Source organism: Protobothrops mucrosquamatus, unplaced genomic scaffold, assembly GCF_001527695.2.
Source record: "Protobothrops mucrosquamatus isolate PMUCROS unplaced genomic scaffold, P.Mucros_1.0 scaffold448, whole genome shotgun sequence".
Classification (NCBI taxonomy): domain Eukaryota; kingdom Metazoa; phylum Chordata; class Lepidosauria; order Squamata; family Viperidae; genus Protobothrops; species Protobothrops mucrosquamatus.
Window position 1 is genome coordinate 733244 of NW_015386771.1, and position 17215 is coordinate 750458.

The window sequence follows — 17215 nt, forward strand, 5'->3', positions numbered from 1 at the left end:
GCGGTGAATGCTCCAACACTGGAAGTTTTTAAGAAGAGACTGGACAGCCATTTGTCCGAAATGGTATAGGGTTTCCTGCCTGAGCAGGGGGTTGGACTAGATGACCTTCAAGGTCCCTTCCAACTTTACTATTATTATTATTATTATTATTATTATTATTATTATTATTATTATTATTATTATTATTATTATTATAAACAACCTACCTTGCTTTAGGTTCCTGAAAAAACACTAGAACAAAAAAATGCCTTCACTAACTTATCTAAATACTTCCTTTGTCCACATTTAGACTTTCTAAAATAATCTCTTTCCTTCCCCCTTACTAACCCAATGGTGTCATTCCCCATCCCAAAGGCATAGAAAAGAGTTTTTAAGCCATTAAGGAACATTAATATTCTTTGTTTAATCCCTGACCATCCATCAGTTGCCTAGCGATAGACTGTTTCACAGTAATCAGGATGACCAAACTCATAACAGTGTTAAGAGCAAGCTCATGGGGTAAAATGGATATAGTTTGCATAGTGGAGAACGGGCGTTTGTTGACTAAACTGTTATATACCTTGCAATGTCTAAACCTACAGTAACATTTAAATAATGAAACAGAAGTAAGGGACACAGCAAAAGTATTAAAAGTTTTAAAAGCTAAGGAAAATAAGAGAAGGAAGTGGCATTGTAATAGCAGTATAGGTAGTCCTTGAGTTACAACTGTTCAATAACAGACCCCTCCCCTTCCAAAGCTGATTTTGAAGTTACAATGGCCACCCCTACACATGCAGTCATATGATTGAATTTTGGCAACCAATTCACATTTACAGCTGTCTATAGTGTCCCGCAGTCACATGGTTGCAATTTTTGATATATTTATTTTGCTGGTTTCTGGCATTTAATTCAAGTTTCACTGGGGAAAATGAATTTATTTAACAACCACTGCAAAAAAAAATGTCATAAAAACAGATTCAGTCTTAGCGACTCGCTTAATGACTGCAACGACTATAATTCCATACTCATTTCCAGTCATAAGTCAAGAACTACCTGTAAAAGAGAACATTTTGCATGCATGCTGAGCTGAAAATGTGTTGCTGGATGCAATAAAAAGAACCATACGATGGAAGTGAAGCATGCATCAAAATAAATGGAATTCTTAACAAATAAGAGAAAGTTATAGTTGGACAGAATCAATGAGAATCTCAAAAAGAAAGGGGAGAATTTTAATATACAAAGGCAATGTACAAATCAATGTATGGATGCAGTGGAAGAAGGATAGTTTACAAGGATAGAAAGGTATGATGCGGTACAGCGAACGGTGTTGGAATAAATAATTTTGATGATGTTTCCTTTTCTTTTATTGTGTCAGGCCTTTAATTCTATTGGTTACTGTTTTTTCTCCTTTTTTCCCCTTTGCATAATGTTTCTTACCATGAAAGGTAAACAGTATGATGATATGCATGAATGTATGTACATATGTACCAAGCAAACTTCCCAGTTAGGTCATTCAACTTTGCAGATCACGTGCTTTTGTTCAGAAATATTAGTAGAATGTGACAGTTTGGTCAGAATGAAGAAAACTCATGTTATTATGCAAAAACTCCATTTCTTCCATACACCACATTTTGTAACGTTGTGTGTATGTTTTCTAGACCCCGAACATAGTACTTTCAGTAAAACGACAAACGGAGAATAGGAGACGTACCTGTCACTACGATAACTCTACCGACTCTAAACAATTCGTTTATAGTCTCAGAGTACGACACTTCAAAACCTTTCATTCGATTGTTAGTAAACTTGACTCGACTTACTTTCGCTCATTTGATAACAGCAAAGCTTTTGGACAGCCTTCAAATACAGCCCCAGAGAGCACTTACAGCAATAATCTCCATTACCAAAGCACTGGTAACTAAGGCTAAGTTATCTCTGTCCAGGAAAAATTGTAGTTAGCCCTTATTGTGAGAGCGGGCAGGTCTTCAGTCTCGTTAAAATGTGTAATAAAGTTTATCTACCTGTGAAGATCACTGAAGTATCCCTACGTTGATCCTGAAGGAAAGAGGAGTCCTCTTCAGAAAGAGTGGCGTTAGGATTCATACATTAGGGTGTGCTGTGTTTTGATAAATAGGTTACTGCTGCTTCATAATGGTAATAATAAGACTAGTTTTATGAACATCAGCTAAATTCATCATCATATGAAGGCATAATTAAATAAACCATTTTTTGTTATAGTGCACTTTGAGGAATTGATCCTTAATCAGTGGAAAGAAAGGAAAGGAAAGGAAGGAAGGAAGGAAGGAAGGAAGGAAGAGAGAGAGAGAAAGATTATCTGCAAACCGCTATTAGTTTCTAATACAAGTAGTCCTTGACTTACAACTACAGTTGAACCCAAAATTTCTGTTGCTAAGCGAGACAGTTGTTAAGTGAATTTTGCCCCATTTTACAGCCTATCTTGCCACAGTTGTTAAGTGAATCACTGCAGTCGTTAAGTTAGTAACATGGATATTAAGTGAATCTGGCTTCACCATTGACTTTGTTTGTCAGAAGATCACAAAAGGTGATCACATGATCCCAGGACACTGCAGCTGTCATAAATATGAACCAGTTGCCAAGCGTCCAAATTTTGATCTTGTGACCATGGGGATACTGCAAGTGTGAAAAGCAGTCATGTCACTTTTTTCAGTGCCATTGTAACTTTGAACAGTCACTAAATGAACTGTTGTAAGTCAAGGATTACCTGTATCTTCTTTGTGGTCTCCAGAACTTCAGAATGGATGTGGCCTAAATTTCCAGACTTATGTTTTTGCATTTTTAGATTTTAAAATTTACAATAGTTGCCGTAATCTTTGGAGAACCTCAAGGCATCCATTGGGCCCCTAAAGCCCCCACGGTTTAAAAGTTGTGTTGCTGAAACACTTATAGACAGCACTCTTCCACCTGCATATGTAAATTACTTCCAGTTATTACAGGGTAAGCTGTTGTTTTTAAAAAGAGAATTTAAAATCTGGCTTTCAAATAACAAAAGCTAAGAACAGTTGCATAGAAAATACAATTATTGTAGTCTGATCCAACACTTTTTTATGACATGATCTGCACAAAAGGGCCACCTTACTAGGCTCTCTACATGACCCACTTCCAAACCAAGACAGATAAATCATAGTGCCTTAGTTATCACCTCAAAGGATGTATACTTTAAATCTGATGGAACCAGCACTCTTTAATGAATTAATTATCACAATCATGTCTGTTGTCTAAGAGAATTAGAAAATTAGCAAAACATTTATCATTTGACAACATTAAATATATTGTTTCAGTGGAACAATAAACTAAAAAGTATGTGTCGTCCTCAGGGATAGAAACAAGGCCTGAATGCATATGATGCAGCCACCTTGCTGCAGGTAAGTAGTTCTGAGTGAGAGCTTAGAGACTCTATGTGGGAACCTACTATAACATCTTGATTTTCATTTGGCAAATAAATAAGGCTGACATTTACCTATGGCAGATAGTGGTTGGTGATAGTATCAGGAGTCTGGCAAGCTCTACAATTTTGTAAGGACCATGACAGAACACATCCTTAGCATGTAGGAAATCTTAGGGCAGTCTCCAGCATCTCTGCTTAAAAAGAAGAGAGTCAAAAAGAAACTTCTATGCCCAAAAGCCTGGAAGCTACCATCTGCCAAAGCAGAGAGCTTGCCTAAAAGAATAAATAACCTGATCGGATGCAAAGCAACTTTCTAAAACACGTCCAGTCTCTTCTAGAGACAGGATGAGGATATTGTGGTTTCCCAGTGTTGTTTAATTATAATTTACAGAAGCTCCTGCCAGCATGGCCACTAGCAAGGGATACCAAATGTTGTATTTCGACAAGGGGTCCTTGGTGCTCTCTGAGCTTGATTGTTTTCTTGCAGATGTTTCATTACCTAAACTAGGTAACATCATCAGTGCTAATGATGATGACTAGCACTGATAATGTTACCCAGTGCTTTAAAAAAAAAAAAAAAGGTGCCGAAACTCACACACGTTATACAACCCGCCTTGCCTACCCTACAAGGTTCCAACCAAAAAAGGTGCCAGAACTCCGTTGTGGGCGTTCTATGAGAAAAAAAAAGCCCTGATACCTAGTTTTGGTAATGGAATGTCTACAAGAAAACCCAAATTTCTCCTTAATTCCAGGTTGCTTCTCTCTTTGGTCAGTTTCCAACCATTGTTTCTTGTCCTGCCCTCTGGCGCTTTGGAGAATAATTTGACTCCCTCTTCTTGGTGGCAGCTCCTCAAATATTGGAACACTGCTATCATGTCTCCCCTATTTCTTCTTTCATGTGCAAAAGGGATCTTTTGCAACTTTCTGATAAGCAAAGTCAATGGGGAAGCCAGATTCACTTAACAACCGTGTTACTAACTTAACACTTGCAGTGATTCACTTTACAACTGTGGCAAGAAAGGTTGTAAAATGGGGCAAAACGTAACAAATGTCTCACTTAGCAACATAACTTTTGGGCTCAATTGTGATCATAGGTCAAGGGCTACCTAAATAACATTTATCAACAAGTTCAACCCTTACACACATACACAGCAGAGAATAGTTTTGAGGGGTCCTTGGTGCAAGAAAACAATCAAGCTCAGAGGGCACCAAGGACCCCTTATTTCAACCCAGAGCTACAAAATATCCTTTATTGGAGAATAGTTTTACAATCTGTATGTTAAAAGATCTCCAGTAATGGTACACCCAATTAAAGCTCTGCACAAATGTCTTCCAGTGCAATTAAGAAAATGGTGTGTGTTACTCCCTTGACTGATTATTTTGTTTTTCTGCCTTTTATAGTGAAAAGAACTTGCAGTGTAAGGAAGAAAAGTTCCAAAAGCTAGTCAAACTCACAATTAGCAGAGAGATTGATAAAGGTTTTGAACCTGCCAACTTCTAGTCCTAGTGCAGAAAATATCACAGTTTGGCATACATTTGCTTTTTTACACAAACACACACACACACACACACACACACCCCTATGCGATTTGATATGTTCACACTGCACATTTCATCTAAAGTATACTTAATTAACATTTTTTGTTTGAAACAGCAGGTTTTATATTTGACTAATGGTAATGGACTCATTCTTCTTTTTGAAATAATTTCTGGTATTTTATTAATTTCAGGAATAGTATATAGTACCATTTGCAAATTGCCTTTTGTCCAAACATTATTACTATTGTCTCTTTTCCTGAAGGGATCAAAGATGAATGAGCTAAATTACTTGCTAAGCCATTCATGCCTTCCAAAGGACCTATTCTCAGGCAGACATTAATTAGGATCAGTGCTGATAAATAACTTCCTTTTAAAGAAAAAATTAAGAAGAATTCACAAAAGAACTATTGTTTTTCAGCACATAGCCTTAAACTCATATATAGAGGTGGAGTAAGATGAGGCCACATTAGCATCTTCATCAAATGCTTTTTTACTCTAAAGAAAATTACTGAAAGGTAAATTTGTGATATATTCAGATTCAAATAACAGATTAAAGATACAACATGATGGAATGAACCTATCATGGTCAATGTATTTGCAAATAGCTGAAAAGATAAAAAGCAATCTTAAAAAGGAGGATCCTTGGGAAAGAGGACAGAATTTGGAGCACATACACAAAATCAAAGTCACTTATTAGATATGTGTCTGTACTGTTATTGAAATATGATATGGAGACGAATTAAACACTGCATGAAAAAATGAATGCAAATTTTTAAAGAAATATCACAATGGATCAATGGGAAAAGTTATAGGGAAAATTAGTAAAATTTATTCTAAGCTACAATTTAAAGGAAAATTAATATAAAAAGTTTAACTCTGCCAAATTTTCTAAAATGAATCAATCATGTAACAATAGATGCTGGAAATGCCATAACAAGTAAGGAATATATTATCATATGTGATGCAAAAAATAAAAACATCAAAATCAAAACTACTGTAAATAAATGCAACAAAATATTCAAGGAACTTTGAAAGTAAAATGGGAATGATTTCAGAGTGCATAAATATAATATACTGAGATGTACATTGACATTAGAAAAATAATAATAATCTAGCACAACATTGTAAAAGAAAAACCCTGCTGATGATACAGGATTGGGAGACCAAAAATGAGAGAATATGTGGCAATGGAGGAATATGTGGCAATGGAGGAATATACAGCCAGACAAGAATATGGCTTTTGGAAAAAAGAGAGAAATTGATTAAACAAATAAAAGACTGGGATATAAGCAATAACCATTAAACTCTGAAACAAAGTATACAGTAAATATCTAATAGTGGTTAGGGAAAAGAAAAATGAAAAGAAGGAGAAATGCTTTTTATTACCAAGTTTTGTCATTATGCAATATCTTATTTCTTGCATCTGTATTTTTGACAAGGACATAAACTTTATTACAGCTAAAGACTAGCAGATCTCTAATTTTGATCTTTTACTTTTGTCTGATGCTTACATAATAATACAACTAATTAATTAAATAGTGAAGGCAGGGGAATAAGGGGATCAGGTGAACATTTTCCAGTCCAAGGCTTTTTCACGCACCAGGAAATAAACAGTGGAAATATGTGAGAACATATGTTCTTGCCTAATTGAAGAAATCTTTCGGGAGGCTACAGAGGGATCTGGAATCTGAACATGATTTCCTTCAGGTCCTTGTCCTAGAGACACATTTTGGATCATTATTATAACATTTATTTCATGTTTAAAAACAGAAGCTGCTAATTTAATGACAATTGGTAGAGGTAACGAACATCAGATATTCAATCTTATATTTGGGGAGATTGACAGCAACAGTTACACTGATTAAGAGTAAACATGTAAATATGGGGGTGAAGACCTATTAGTGGTAACATCAGAGGCAAGTTATTGAAGATACTCTTTTCCAGTTGCTAACATCCTAACCCAAGAGAAATTAACTCTCATTTGGGGAGGAGGGATGGAATTAAACATCTGAAACAACAGAATACAGAAAATTCATCCAACTGAAGTCTGTTCACAGATCACTTTAATAGCCATGATTAGTAAGCATGAAATTGTACCAGTGAATTAATTACTGCTTTTATTTATATTCATGAATGCCAAAATTTTTCATTATTAGGAAAACAGAAACAACAGAGAATCCAGTGTTTGCACTACTGAAGGGTTAGCTCCTGCATGTTGTACTGGCTGAAAGGGGACAGGAAGAATGATTTGTTTATATATATTGGTTAAAATATGGACTGTAATGCAATTGAATCTGCTAATGTGCATTGAACACTATCAGACAATTCACACAGTGTAGTCCTAAGTTTCTTTAAGCATTATGTCAGAAGTATAGCCTCAATGTCAGTGTTAACAACTTCCTGAGGAAGTTTGGCTTTCTGACATTATTTCCCCCACACCTTTTTGCCACAAGGTTGAGGATCCGATAAAATGTTCTGTTATTAAAGAGGCATGAGATTACTGAATCTCTAGGAGAGTCCATGACAGTTACAGTTGGCAATATTCTTGAGATCTTTGTCTTACTATAGAAATATGTGAGAAGGTGGATCATTGGTCTGATCACTAAGCGCTCCCTAAAGTTCAAAAGGATCCATGGTTTTTTGCAGGTTTTCTAGCTATGATACATATCACCTGACATTGAGAGGAAAAATGCTTTGGGCAGCCATGAAACAGCTCATTTTAATTCCAGATGTGACATACAGACCATTCCATGAGTGATATGATAGTTTTTCAGAAGTAAATCTGCTAGAACAAGAATTGGTTACTGATAGTTCAGACATACGCAAATCCCAAAACGTATTTTGCATTGAGTTGGGGGCATTTATGAAATGTTGTGAGGATGACTAAATAAATGTTGGAGTACTCTCTAGGACATAGTCATGCTTAAGTTGTGACAGTGAAAAAAGCAAAACCTTGCTGAGTCCATATGTCTTCAAAAAGTTGTAGAGCTTTTCTAATTAGAAATTTACTTTTATCTGTCCTATGAGATAGTACACTGAATTCCTTGCAATAATGAATTTCCTAGATGCTTTGATGATAAAATTCCTCAACATCAAAGTTATCTGAATGCTGAAAACAGTAACATGTGCAATGCACTATCTTCTCCAATTTTCTAAAATTGGTTTCAGCTTATTCAGCCTAAGGCTGAAGAAGGTATTTTTTGTAGTAATGAAAAATGCAGATGGCTACATGCCTTCTTGATTCTTTCCTTTATTAGACCTAATCTATTGGCTGGATGGGTTTGATGTTCTGTCTTGGAATGATATCAGCTGTTCTTAAGAGGCAGTTGTACAGCTAATTTAGAAAATATCTTTTCTGGACCAAATAACTTATTATTACTATGGTTATAAATATTCTATCGAAGGATGCAAGAAACTCCCAAGCGATCCAATTATGCTCTATAACAGTGGTTCTCAACCTGTGGGTCGGGACCCCATTTGGGGTCGATCGACCATTTCATGGGGGTCGCCAAGCAAGGCTGTCCGCCAATTTTTTTGTCCGCCATTTTTTTTGTCCGCCATTTTTTTCCCCTTTTCCGGTGGGTGCCTTATCTCCCTTGGGCTGGGCCAGCTGGTGGTTGGCCTGCTCTGTCTCTGCCGCTTGCCAGCTACGCCTCGGCCGGCGCAGGGGGCGGAACCATGCATGCGTGGCGCGCCCAGGCAGGGAAAGTCCTCGACTTACGACCGGTTGGGTAGTCCTCGACTTACGACCGGTTGGGTAGTCCTCGACTTACGACCGGCATTAAAAAGGTTGAGAACCACTGCTCTATAAAAATCTAAGAAATTGACATTATACTGAGTGGTCTGAATTCACCCAAGTTGTCCATAAAATTCCATTTATATTATGGCACAGCTGATAAAATTAGGTTGAATCATTATCATTTCAACAAAAATTATAAGGTAGATGAATATATCCCTTGAACATTTCCTGATTCACAGACTAAATTCAGGACCTAGAAGAATTTTCTTTAACTGTACAGAGCAACAGCCTCTCTCTCTAAAGAGGCAGAGTTTCAGTATTTTCCACATCCTATAAAAGGAGGGTAGTGTCCAAGAAAAGGAGGCTAGCAAGCAGTCAACATTGAAACAGAAGATTTTCACCATCCTTTCTTCAATCAACACTGAAATAGAAAACTTTCACCATCCTTTCTTCAATGAACTCTGAAAATACGCTTACTCAAAGAGGTAATAAGTAATAGTTTCCCCAGCTGCTTTAATGAATAGCTGGGATTTATATATATTAATTACAGTTTCATTATGTGTTAGTCCAAATGTTGCATCATAATGCAACGATTTTTGAATTAGGGTACCTCAAATTCACTAACCTAAAAAAGGCATAAAATATCTAGTATCCAATACTCTTACATCCATCACTTGTGGAATTAACATTTCAAGGATCTTCAGATTATTTTTATTCGCAAAGTTGTGGCCTCTGTAGCATCCCAGAAGTCATGTGATTGTGATTTCTGGTGCTCCCACAAGCTTCCCACAAGCTTCCCACAAGCAAAGTCAATGGGGAAGCTGGCAGGAAATCATAAGTTACTCCTGCTCCCGCTACTTTTTTGCCTGCCCATTTCTGTTTCTCATTCTATTTCTCTGCTTAAGTATGTTAATATTGACTTATTATTGAAGTACATTTACCATTGCAATTATTTTTCTATTTATGATATATATGTATATACTCTTTTTAGATGATGGTGGGATTAAGTCAATGCTGGGAACAAAGTCCAACATTGGAGTTAAAAATATATAATCAACCTAAAATACAATGTTCATTCTGGTCACATCAGTTTGCATTATCTATTGAACACCTTTGATTCTCATTCTGTATTAATTGATCCTTCCAAACCACTCTCAAGGGAAGCCCTAGTAAAACATGTTATGTGCAGCAGTACAATTTTGTGGTTGTGGATATAGGGATTACTGTGGTTAAATTATTGATGCAGAAACCACAACACATTATGGCTTAGTAATTATTATGGCTTAGTAAAATGTCAGGACACATTCAGGGTAGCTTTCCAGGCATTCAAGTGGAATCTACATTCCCATAACCCAAGACCATTACTCCATAACTTTCTTCAAAGATTAGAGACACATCGTAGCAGTTTTAAATGTGACATCACTATATGAGAAGTGCTACTACATCTCCCCTGTCCTACTCCTTAGTCATATCTTCCCAAAGCTAAACATACAGCACTCTTGGTCTTTGCTCATTGGGCTTACTTTCCAGACCTCTAAAGCGTAGTGCCCAGATCTGAAGCTATTATTTTCCATGAATGGAGCCAACCTAAAATTTATATTTTGAAGTCATGTGGCACTGTTGATTCATATTCAGCTTCTGACTAATTATAATTCTAGTATCTCTTTTACAAGTATTATTGATATTTATATATGCACTTAAAGAGGAATCAGAAGAGTGTGAGCTGAATGCATACTGTATGTTGCAATAAACAATAATATAATTTGCTGGCACTTAGGGCAGTTCTGGTGTAGTACAGAAGGAGGAAACCTGTGGCACTCTGAATGTCTTCCCAGGGACTTGCTATCCTGCTATTTTTTACAGGATTATGTAATGTAAAATATGATTCCAGCACTCAGCTTCATATAACAAAAATGGAATGGTGCATCAGCCATTAAAGCAAGTGGATTATCTAGCTACTAAGCTTCACTATATATCTCAAATATTTATTTCATTAGTAAAAGCCTGGTCATTTTCCTTGTTTTTACAGCTTTTCTGCTTTTTCTATAGTATTTGTGGGATTGCTGGATTACTTATCCCACTTATCTCACAAATAAAATTTCAGAATATATTTTGATATACTAGCACAGATCTAATTAGCTCCATTAGCTCATGTAATTTGCATCTTTGCCAGAAAGTCTGATTTCTCGCCCTTTTTCTTCTAATCTTCTTTTACAGCCATTTCATTCATTTTCCTACACATGAGAGTATACAGGTAGTCAGTGGTGGGATTCAGCCGGCTCGCACCACTTCAGCAAAACTGGTAGCTAATTTTTTGTTCCCCAGGCCCAGAATGGACTTCCGGAAGCAGCATCCACACAGAGAACCGGTTGTTCACATATTTGGATCCCACCACTGCAGGTAGTCCTTGATTTATGACTGCAATTCAGCCCAAAATTTCTGTTGCTAAACAAGACAATTAAGTGTGTTTTGTCCCATTTTACGACTTTTCTCTCAGCCCAATCCACATTATAGGGTTGTTGTGAGGAAAATAGCAGGAGGAAAGTGTGTTGGATATGAATCCAGTTGTTAAGTTAGTAACATGGTTAGTAAAGTGAATCTGGCTTCCCCATTGACTTTGGTTGTCAGAAAGTTGCAAAAGGTGATCACATGACCCCAGGACATTGCAACTGTCAAAAAATTGAGCCAGTTGCCAAGATTCCGAATTTTGATCACATGTCCAGGGGGATGCTGCAACTGTCATAAGCGTGAAAAACAGTCATAAGTCAGTGCTGTTGTAACTTTGGTCACTAAATTAATTGTTGTAAGTTGAAGATTACCTGTATGGCCTTTCTGAGTACCCAGCTACAGCCGGCATCAATTTTTAGTGTCCTTAGATAGCAACCAGGTTCCATGGGCCTTCCTGGAAACTTGTTAGGGTTTTTCAATAGTCCAGCATTCCAAAGAGTGTCAGGCAACTGGATGCAATCATTTTGTCCTTGGTGCTTCAGCCTAGCTGCACCCAACCAGGCTGTGCTGCTTGCAGACCTTCTATTGTGTGTAGGTAAACTGACCAGTATTCACTACTGTAAAACAGGATGCCCAGCTGAGAACAGATAATGGATGGAAACTAATCAAGGAGAGAAGCAACCTAGAACTAAGAAGAAATTTCCTGACAGTGAGAACAATTAATTAGTGGAACAACTTGCCTCCAGAACTTGAGGTTGCTCCAATACTGGAGGTTTTTAAGAAGAGATTGGACAAACATTTGTCTGAAATGGTATAGGGTTTTCTGCAGAAGGTTGGACTAGAAGACCTCCAAGTTCCCTTCCAACTCTGTTATTCTGTAAAATGGGAAAGCAGCCAGGTGCTCCTAACAGATTTCGTGTTGGTTGGTCACATGGCTACTGCTTTGTAGAGCTGAATCTTGATACGAAAGAAAAAAATATTGTGCTTGGATTCTTTCTGTTCACTAAGCCAAAACCTGACAAACCACTTTATGGACCCAGTTGTAAGATTCCTGATGTGCTGTGCATAAAAACATATGTTCCACAGCTACAAATGTGTTATACCAAGGTAGTGCCAATTTTATTATGAAGCCTATTTATTTAAAAAACAATCTTCTTGCAGCTGAAGTGCACTTCTTTATTGCCTAGAAGTAGTTCTCAGAAATGTAAAAGCCATTCACCCAGATCTTGGTTGTAACAAAAATGTACAGAAGCCCAAATGCTAAAACCTCCTGGGACCAAGGTGATTTTTATAGTAGTTTCAATATGTAAGCTTTTTAGAAGTTCTGCAGGAAAAGTTAATAATCAAGCTATGTGAACAGCAACAGATCAACATGGATCAAGCTTTGCATATTACAACCAAGCTATTTATGTGGTCCGGTTGGTTTGGTTTAGTTAGTAGGTGCAAACCCAGGCAACTGTCAGTGTTCAAGTAGGAAAAAAAAGGGGGGGGAATGATCCCTTTCAGTGCCTACCTCACCTAGTTAGGTTTGTTTCCCAGATGAGCAACCAAGAACAAGGAACGGTTGCTGGAATTGGGTATGTCTAGTTTAACGAAGAGAAGGACGAGGGGGGACATGATAGCAGTGTTCCAATATCTCAGGGGTTGCCACAAAGAAGAGGGAGTCAAGCTATTCTCCAAAGCGCCTGAAAGCAGGACAAGAAGCAACGGATGGAAACTAGTCAAGGAGAGAAGCAACCTAGAACTAAGGAGAAACTTCCTGACGGTTAGAACAATTAACCAATGGAACAGCCTGCCTCCAGAAGCAGTGAATGCTCCAATACTGGAAGTTTTTAAGAAGAGACTGGACAGCCGTTTGTCTGAAATGGTGTAGGGTTTCCTGCATGAGCAGGTTGGACTCGATGACCTCCAAGGTCCCTTCCAACATTATTATTGTTGTTGTTGTTGTTGTTGTTGTTGTTGTTGTTGTTGTTGTTGTTGTTCTTCTTCTTCTTCTTCTTCTTCTTCTTCTTCTTCTTCTTCTTCTTCTTCTTCTTCTTATTATTATTATTATTATTATTATTATTATTATTATTATGTTTGATAAATACCAATGAAACTGGGTTTGCATACCACTCTAATCAACAGCATGGTTTGGGCATATGAATCCAGTTATTAAGAATTGTAAATCTGCAAAACTAGGCATATTGAAACTCCTTGTTTTATCAGAAGCAGGTGTGGTAATATGGTAATATAACTGGAGGGACAGTAATGATAATTTCCAGCCACTGGGGAGGAAGGAAGGAGCAGAATAAGGAGATTTACAGATGGGCAAACACATTTTGATTTGAAAAGGCTTAATACATATATTTCTGCCTTTTATTAAATACAATAATTATTGCAGAAAGTTATACTATTTCTGAAGAATTTAGGCAACATGATCTGGTCTTTGAAGTCTGTGGAAAAGAGACCAAAGTAGGTTATATGTTACCTGCAAGTTGCCCAAGCCGGTATATGGAATACATGTACCCAATAAATTTATGAAAGCATAGATGGTTGAACACAATGTGTGAGTCTGGTCTAATATTATATATTTAGAATAAATCTTTGAAAAGGATTTCTGATTCTGGATTCTAGGTTTGAATCTTATTAGATGGTCTTGGAATTTTCTGTATTGATCACTCGATGTGCATTGATCTTGGGCACTGGACTTTGGGTGTTTTGTGAGGCCATCTTTAAGAGGTTGATCAAGTGGATGAATGAGTGACCTTAGATGTGATCGGTTGTTAGTTTTTGTTTATTGTTTTAACCTGATGCTGGCCATATAGGGTTGCATTGCAAGTTGGGCAAACATTTGATCGATCGAATGAATGAACCAACCAACCTAAGCTGCCTGGAGGAATATTTCTGGACCCAGAGTATAGAGGATAGAAAATGTCTAGGAATATTTAAGGGACTAGTATAGAATAAACTTCAATGCCTTAAATAATTCCTTTCACCTTGACTCATAGAAAGATGTATAAAATATATTTTATATATGCTTTTCCACATGGATTTCACAGTACTTATTGTTGTGCAGATTTCAGTACCGTGATTATCAGACTCTTGTTTGTTTTTATAGATCACAAGGTTTTTTTTTAACTTTCAAGCTGTTTTTCAAATGTTTTTGTTTGCCAAAAAATTTGGATGTAATGAGATAAGAACAATTCCATTATTTGAATATGAGATGAGAGAAGGTATGTCTTCTCCAATTGTTAGCTTCATGCACTGGACAATTTGAAAGATGGAAAATTAAAATACAAAATTAGGTCTTCCAGAATTTTCTACATTAAACACCTTCATTTAATAAATTATATCTAGTTACACTGCAATAAAATCTGAAGGGTTTAAATTCAAAATCAGGGCATCAAGACAGCACTTGGTTTTACATATCACACAATGCCAAAATGTTGTTTGGGTTGACTTAGTGGATTCTGTAAATTCTGACATTGGGTAGACATCCAGTGGCCTAGCATGACATCTGAGTCTAGTTCTATTTATCCAACAGAATAAAGTATGATGCCAAATTTATTGGGATAAATGTGACTAATTAATTGAGAGAAAGCTCCACTGAACATATTGCTTGGGAATAAATCCTTCTTGAACTCAGTGGTGCTTATTTTTAATAGGAGAAATTCAGCTTGTAAAATGCACTGAACTTTGTAAATAATCTTTTGCCAGTTGAATTCTAACCTTTTAACTTTTAATTAGAAAACCAGTATTGTAAAATAATATCACCGTTTAAACTGCTATCTTGAAAAACAAATACCATGAAAGAAAGAGAAGGTGCCACATAGCATTTACAGATAAAACAATCTTCAATCTTTGTCTTCTAGCAAAATTGGCAACACCATTTTTGTTTGTATGTTTTTCAAAATTATGAGCGAGAATGAGAGCATATGGTCTCTGAGAGTCCATGCTAATCTATCATGCACATTCTCTTGTCAGAGCAAAGAGGTCAGTCAGTCAATCATTTTACAGCTTTAGCATTTCAACACTGCTCTTCCTCTGAATTTTTTTTCTGGAATTATGATCCCGTCCTATAGAGAAAGAGCACAATTTGCAATTATTCTTGCTGCATCTAACTCAGTAACAGAAAAAAGAAAGAAAGAACACAGAGAGCTTGGATGAAGGAAGAACTAGTTCACCACATAATCTCCGTGCTAAAATGAAATATATGTACATCTATGGAGATACATCTTTATGATCACTGCAGAAGCAATAAATATGACTCCCTCATCAAATCCAGCTGGATTCTGAATTGGATAAATCAACAGTGCTTCCTAGGATTCAGTTTGTGTTTGTGCCACACAACGCCACAAGAAATGGGGTGTTGATTACTTTTTTCTTATGCCCCAAATGCAGGCAATGCTATCCTCAGCCTTCCAATCATCAAACAGCAATGTTTGCACTCTCAGAATTTTCTACTCTGAATTAATTTGATCTTTCTTAGAAAGTGTGAGTGAAAGTGTTAAACAGGAGATACTTCTTATCAACTCCTGCAATAAGTGTCACTTTGCAATATAGCTGCATTTTTGTATTTTTAGCAGTCCCATTAAAGAAACAGTTCAGAATGTTTGGCGTTCACATTTTAATGACATAAAACTATTTCCAGATTTACTTAAAAGCCACAGAACACCTAGCATAATTCAAAGTACCACAAGTTTATTTAGAAGCAAGTTTCATTCAGTGGAACTGTGGAAGCAAGTATACACAAGACTACAGGCTCAATCTTAAGGGGTTATGAGGATTCACAGGTTAATTCATATAAATGGAAACAATTTTTGAAAAACCCATCACTACTTCCTGCTCTAAGTTACACTGCTTGAATGAAATCTTATCCAGGTATTGAATTAGATCAGCCCTCTATATTCTAGGCATCCTCCAGGAGCACAGTCTTCAGTTTCTAAGATTTACAGCAATGGTCTTACTGGTTGGGAATTCTGGGAAGTCCTATGATGGAGAAAGTTAGATCAACTGTCTACAACAGTGGTGGCGAACCTATGGCACGCGTGCCAGAGGTGGCACTCGGAGCCCTCTCTGTGGGCACACATGCTGCCGCTGCCAGCAGTTTGTGCAGGTACATTAGGCTGCCACTGCCGCCCGGGGCAGCAGCCGCACCCAACACAAACAAGGCAAAGCGGCCAGCTAGCGAGCTCAAGTAGAGGTGGTAGAGCATGCCCACACCCAGCAAGCCAAAGGCCACCCCGAGCAGGGAAAGCCAGATCCCCATTGATGCCATGGCCCCCTAGTCCCAGCTAGGATTGCACGCCTCCCCCCATCTATGTTGGGCCTCCTGCTCACCACCCCACCTGCCAGAGACCCCCTGGATCTTCCCCACCCCTGCCCGGCCCCTACAGGTGCCCTCCCCATGAGCAGCATCGAGGCGGCCATGCCCACCCCAGCCACGCTCCCCAGTGGGCCACATCCTCATGCCCCCCCTGGGGGCACCACAATGCCCTGGCACTTTGCAATAAATAAGTGGGTTTTGGGTTGTGGTTTGGGCACTCGACCTCTAAAAGGTTCGCCATCACTGATCTACAACCTAGTAACATCCATGAATTTGGGCCACAACTGCAAAAATACAACAAAGGAAAAAGAAAAAAATAAGGATAATATATCATTTTAACAGTAAATGATAACAATTCTATATATAGTTCTCTAGTGCAATTATTCAAGTACCTATATATTTCTTTTTATAAATATTTTATTAATTTTCTAATTTTACAATCATAAGTACTTAATAAGCAACATGTTGTCTGGGTCTATTAGTAATTCAGTGGTATATATTAACTTTCTCAGTCTAGTTCCAATACTCCACCATCCAGTGCTTCCTTGATCCTCTCTTCTTCCGGTGGTATGCATTTTTCCATACTGGGCAAATACAATTCTTGTTATTTTTAATACAAATACAATTAAATATAGACATCTTCATCACATTTTTCTGGTATTATACATAATATCAATAGTATCAGTTTATAAACATATCTCAATTGCATTTGCATTTAAAATCCATTTGTTCAATCAATATCCTGTTTCCCCCCCTTTTTTAAATTTCCCATCAATGT